Genomic DNA, 6,765 nt, shown 5'->3' on the forward strand with positions numbered 1-6,765 from the left:
GCCCACACTGCAAAAATATAATACAAAATTATTAAAAGGCTAATCAGCACCTTTTATATTGACTCAGGTATAGTTTAAAACTAGGTTGCTATGTAGGTATCATTCTTTTTTTCAAGATTTTTTTCTTTTTTGATGACCATTTTTTTAAGTCTTTATTGAATTTGTCACAATATTATTTCTGTTTAGTGTTTTGATTTTTTGGCCATGAGGCATGTAGTATCATAGCTCCCCGACCAGGGATCAAACCTGCACCCCCTGCATTGTAAGGTGAAGTCTTAACCACTGGACTACTAGGGACGTCCCTTGACAGTTTTTTAAAACTCAGATCTGTCCTCTCTCTCTTTACCATTATCTCCAGATCATGTTTTTTGAGACCTGGGTTCAATCCCTGAGTCAGAAAGATCCCCTAGAGAAGGAAATGGCAACCCATTCAGTATTCTTGCCTGGAGAATTCCATGGACAGAGGAGCCTGGTGGGCTACAGTCCATGGGGTCCCACAGAGTCAGACATGGCTGAGTGAGTAACATTTATACTCAGTCATCTATAAGAGGCACTACCTCTAGTGACTTCAGGGATGACCTGCTTTTCTATTTCCCTTCTTTCTTTGTTATGTGATTAGGTGGGTGAGATGGGGGAAAGTAGCTTAAAAAAAAAAAAAGAAATCCTCTGGAAACCTGGAAATTTGCTGTCTCTGCTTTGTAAAGGAAGCCCAGGCTTTCCCCCAAAACATCACAGATGGGACTTCCACTGCACCTCAGTTTGCTCAGCTGTAAAATGGTGAAAACTCAACATTCAATAAACTAAGATCATGGCATCCGGTCTCATCACTTCATGGCAAATAGATGGGGAAACAATGGAAACAGTGACAGACTTTATTTTCTTGGGTTCCAAAATCACTGCAGATGGTGAAGAACTGACTCACTGGAAAAGACCCTAATGCTGGGAAAGACTGAAGACAGGAGGAGAAGGAGACAACAGAGGATGAGATGGTTGGATGGCATCACCGACTTGATGGACATGTGTTTGAGCAAGCTCCGGGAGTTGGTGATGAACAGGGAAGCCTGGCGTGTTGCAGTCTATGGGGTTGCAAAGAGTCGGACATGACTGAGTGACTGAACTGAACCAAACTGAAAATGGGGGAATTAATTCCAGCCATGCCTATCTCACAAGATCTTTTTATAACTCAGTCTCAGCAAGGCTGCTTTAGCTGATTGCAACATCATTTTATTGTGGGAAGCTAACATAGTAACTTTAGATAAAAGACCAGTAGGAGGTGGTATGGCTGGTGGGATTTTCTGTATGTCCTCAATGAATTATATCCATTCACAACTACTAGGCCTGGACCTAAAACCAATCCCAATTCCTGCTTTCATTTGGAGGGAAAAAATTATAAACTGTCTGTCAGTCTTCATCGCCACCTAGTGTTTCATTGGCCAAATAACATCAAACTATCTAGTGGATTTGAAACATAGGAAAAGTAATTCAAACTACTAACTCCTGTAATCCACCATCTAATTAAATGTAGCTTGGGGCCCCATTTTAAAAGCTTATTGAAAGACAAATTATGTTGTGAATATGAAAAATAAATTTCTAATTCATCTTTATAAATTAAGAAATCTTTATAAATTAAGTACTGCATACATTAGCATTTTTTGGTTGCGCCATGCAGCATGTGGCATCTTAGTTCCCCGACGGGGGATCAAACCACCACCCCCTTCAGTGGAAGCACAGAGTCTTAGCCACTGGACCACCAGGGAAGTTCCCTACAGCAGCTGTTTTGAGAAATTGCCATACTGTTCTGCACACCTTTGTGGGAGGGGCATCATAGGGGAGCAGGAGGGAGAAACTATGGGGTGTAAGACAGGCTCAAGGATTTACTCTACAACACGGGGAACACACCCAGTATTTTGTAATAACTCTTAATGGAGTGTAACCTTTTAAAATTGTATTAAAAATAAAAACCCTAAAGAAATGCATCTATTTATCAACAGTTTTTCAGAGTAACTTGGAAAAACAAATTTACTGTCTGAAAGCATTTATAAGCCTCCATTAAGTAGCTCCACTTCTCTAAGAAAGGTTTCTAGATATAGGTAAAATATTAAAATCAATGCATAGATTAAACACATGTAGAATACAAGAGTGGCATTCAAAAATGGAAATAAGAAATGTCCACTTCTTTGGCCCAAAATTTTTTTAAGGGAGATACTATTTTCTTACTTCAACAACCACTCCTCCACAACTGAAAGCAGTAATACTTCGTTGTTACTCAAATTTATTCATAACTTTTCCCTTTTCTGAACTCTTGAAGTACGTATCTTACAGATACTTGTTAAAGGCGAAAGAAGAGCCCTTCCTTCATCTTGGCTGAGTCATTTCTCTGGGTAGTGGTAACTACTTCAACCATGAAAATGATAAAGACTTCCCTATTCCCATGGAAGAAGAAGAACTAAAGAGCCTCTTGATGAAAGTGAAAGAGGAGAATGAAAAAGTTGGTTTAAAATTCAACATTCAAAAAACTAAGATCATGACACCTGTTCCCATCACTTTATGGCAAATAGATGGGGAAACAATGGAAACAGTGACAGACTTTATTATTTTGGCTCCAAAATCACTGAAGATGGTGACTGCAGCCATGAAATTAAAAGATGCTTGCTCCTTGGAAGTAAAGCTGTGGCCAACATAGACAGCATATTAAAAAGCAGAGACATTACTTTGCTGGCAAAGGTTCATCTAGTCAAGGCTATGGTTTTTCCAGTAGTCATGTATGGATGTGAGAGTTGGACTATAAAGAAAGCTGAGCACTGAAGAATTGATGTTTTTGAACTGTGGTGTTGGAGAAGACTCTTGAGAGTCCCTTGGACTACAAGGAGATCCAACCAGTCAATCCTAAAGGATATCAGTCCTGCATATTCATTGGAAGGACTGATGTTGAAGCTGAAACTCCAGTACTTTGGCCACCTGATGCAAAGAACTGACTCACTGGAAAAGACCCAGATGCTGGGAAAGATTGAAGGCAAGAGGAGAAGGGGACAACAGAGGATGAGATGGCTGGACGGCATCACCGACTTGATGGACATAAGTTTGAGCAAGGTCCGGGTGTTAGTAATGGACAGGGAAGCCTGGCGTGCTGCAGTCCATGGGGTCACAAAGAGTCAAAAGGACTGAAGCGACTGAGGACACACATATGAATTAGTAGGTGACACATTTCAGACCACAGCAGAAGGTGATAGCCAGGAAGAAAAGTGACCTTGTCTGTTATGAAGTGGTAATGCCAGACTCACCTGCTCACCCTCCCACATAAGCCAAAGAGCTTAGTCAGATCACCGTAGTCTCTAGGAGGAAAAGGAAAGGTGGGAACAGAACCAGAACCTGTTGGGTCACCCCCTTTGCAGTGTGCCTTTCTTCCAGCTGATTCTCCCAGCAACCTCACCAGGTTACAGCTGTGGAGACTGTGGCTTGGAGAGAGAAGATGACTTGCTCCTTCACCCTGTACTCACAGTCCCTGCTGAGCTGGGATTGGACGGCTTCTTACCACAGTCGTGAGGGGGCAGAAACCCACAGCCCACCTCAGGAGCAAGCCCTCCACACTGGAGGGCCTAGCCAGCCCTGCAGGGGTGTCTCCTCCGACTCGAGGCTTCCTCACAGTAAAACAGAGCTAGTGCTTCATCCCCAGGGTTGCTCAGGAGACTAAACGAAATCAGTGTGAACTGGCGGGGCCAAGCCAGCACCGAACCAGGCTGGTACCACTCCTCAGCATCCCTCTGAGAGCCCACATTGTGCTGGGAAGGCAGCTTTGCTGAAGATAACTAAGCATTGGCCAGCCCTCCATGTGGAAGACGATAGGGGACAAAATGAATGAAAATGTCATTCTTTCTATGAATACTCACCCAGCCAAAAAGCTTTGCTCTCCCAGTCAGGTGGATCTTAAAGTTGGTCAACAGGCCCCTTGCCTCAGAACATCGGTCCCAGCCTTCAAGCTTCAGGCTTCAGCTCAGGCACTGGCCTCACCTGCCCCCCACCCCCAGCCTCAGGTATACCCTCAACTCCTCCTCTGGCTCACGCCCCATGTTCAATGGGTCCCACTGTTCCTGCCTCAGAAGTGCCTCTGGATCAGGTCCTCTCTCCTCATCGACCCACATGGCCTCGCGGGGGTCCTGAGCATCTCTCACCTTCAGGCACTGCCCGGGCCCCCTTACAGTCTGACTGCTCCAGGCTCGCTTCTGGGCTGCTGCCAGGCCTTCCTCCCACACTGCCTTACCCATCACTGTCCTGCTTAAGCACATCCATCCTCCTTAAAGCATCCTTGGAGTTCCGCCCCCAGAAAGGTCATCCCGCCATCCCAGGACTCTTCAGCTCTGTCTCCTTGCGTGTGCTATGCCTCCAACCCCACCCTTCAAATGCCCTTCACCCTTCTTTCCCAGCAAGCTCCTCTCGGTTCTCCCAAGCAGCTCCGGTGGCACCCAACCCAAGTCTTCACTCGACTCCCTCAGCACCCTGCTGGTTTTTGCAGCGCTTGGTGACCATTTCCTACACTGCAATGCAATCAGCTGTATCTGCTTGTCTTCCCCACCAGACTGAGAGAGCCTGGAGAGCAAGTGCTCTACCCATGTTTTCTCCATAGTGCCTGACCAACAGATGCTCCGTAAGTGCTTGTTGACTGATAGAATGCACGAGGTCCCTGTTCCTTCCGCTGTGAGTAAAGATCTATCCATTGCAGTTTACCCCCAAATTACCCAACGTACACTTTCCCCTCTTTCCCTGTATTAACTCATCTTTCTGAAGATGAACCCCTAGAAACCAACTTCTTGGGAAGTTCAGGCTTCATCTCAGGCACCCCTGTAGGTCTTGTGCTGGCTGATTTCCCAGTGCATCAGGCTCCACACACAGCTGCCTCGGCTCTGCGGCTCTGCCTGTTGGATCTGCTTTGTCAGCGGGGACGAGGGTAAGAAAGAAGCTGCACCTGGCTTCACCAGGTTTCACTGAGGTGAAACACCTCAGATGTGTTTTCTTGGATGTCCAGGATGCTGAGGTGTTTAACAAGCAAATTAGCCTTGGGATTCAAATATGCAGTTAATAAATCTTGATAGAGATACAAATTAAAATCCTCTCGCAGAGCCTGTAGGCAAAACCTATACTTTCCCTAAACCTCCCTAACCCCCAAGGATCACTTTCCACTCCCACCAAGGCATGTAAGTGGGGTTAGGGCCAGGTTGCAGGAAATACTGCCCTCTACGGATGCACCATCATCTTCGGCTGGAAGAGATCCTCTTGGAGGTTTCCTAACTCTATGCAAAGTAGTCTAGCCAAAGAACAAGTCACAGCGCTTGAGGTGGTATGCCCTGCTTAAATCACAGCAGCACATTTTCCTGCCACCATGGGTATCGGAGCTTCCTATCAACCCAGCCTGGAGCCAAGAGCACACAAGTCAGGGTAAGGAAGGCCCTGTGGACCTGGTAAGTTGAAAAGCCCTCCTTTAAAATCTGCTTTGCCCTTGGTGCTAGCTCTAATTTTTTTTTTTTTTTTTACTAGCACTGGTCTCTCTCAAACAAGGACTCTGACCAGACTTCAGGAGTTAATGCCAAGTCAAGGCAGAAACTAACACTCAGCTGAGGCCGTGATGCTCTTCTAGCCACTCCGTTTCCTCCCCGGGGAAGGAGGAGCACGAAGAGCTGTGCTCCCCCGGGGAGATGGAGAAGCTGGACACCAACATCTCAGAGGAAGGAAGATCCTGCCATCTCTCGGAGCACTACAAGCAAATCTACCTCTCCCTGACCTACAGCGTCATCTTTGTGCTGGGGCTGCCCCTGAATGGCGCCGTCCTATGGCTCTCCTGGCGCCAAACCAAGCGCTGGGGCTGTGCCACCATCTACCTGGCGAACCTGATGGTGGCGGATCTGCTGTATATATCGACGCTGCCCTTCCTCATCGTCACCTACTCCCTGGATGACACCTGGCCCTTCGGGGAGCTGCTCTGCAAGCTGGTGCGCTTCCTGTTCTACGCCAACCTCTACAGCAGCGTCCTGCTGCTGACCTGCATCTCCGTGCACCGCTTCCTGGGTGTGTGCCACCCACTGCGCTCGCTGCCCTACCGGACCCGCCGGCACGCCCTGCTGGGCGCCACCGCCACATGGGCTCTGGTGGTCATCCAGCTGCTGCCCACCCTGATCTTCTCCCACACAGACAACATCGACGGCCAGATGATCTGCTACGACTCGACCAGTGCGGATCACTTTGACAAGTTTTTCGTCTACAGCATGGTCCTGATGTTGTCCAGCTTTGTCCTGCCCTCCTTGGTCATCGTGGTGTGCTACTCACTGATGGTCAGGAGCCTGGCCACGCCAGTGGAGACCCTCACGAGGGTGGGTGGCGCAGCCCGGGCCAAGTCCATCCGGACCATCCTGCTGGTGTGTGGCCTCTTCACCCTCTGCTTCGTGCCCTTCCACGTCTCACGCTCCCTCTACTTCACGCTCCGCTTCCTGTCCTCAGACAACTGCCAGCTGCTGACGGTGGTCAGCCTGGCCTATAAGGTATGGAGGCCTCTGGTGAGCCTGAGCAGCTGCCTCAACCCAGTCCTCTACTTTCTGTCAGGTGGGAACAGAGTCAGGCTCCTCCGGGAACTGGCGCACAACAAGGTGGGTGAGCACCCAGCTGGAGCCAAGGGACAGAGACCCAGGGGTGGGCAGGTCTGGGTCCTGCCAAGATGAAGTTCAGGGGGAAAGCTCCAAGATGCTGACAATGACTTGTCTGAACAGAGTCACGAGCTAG

The 6,765-nt window shown here is 48.1% G+C and overlaps 1 pseudogene; it reads left to right on the plus strand.

Annotated features, from left to right (window-relative positions):
* The first annotated feature begins 5,687 nt into the window (after window positions 1-5,687).
* Window positions 5,688-6,765, plus strand: LOC138076715 (P2Y purinoceptor 3-like; annotated as a pseudogene).

The sequence above is a fragment of the Capricornis sumatraensis genome, chromosome 1 (assembly GCF_032405125.1).
Source record: "Capricornis sumatraensis isolate serow.1 chromosome 1, serow.2, whole genome shotgun sequence".
Classification (NCBI taxonomy): Eukaryota; Metazoa; Chordata; class Mammalia; order Artiodactyla; family Bovidae; genus Capricornis; species Capricornis sumatraensis.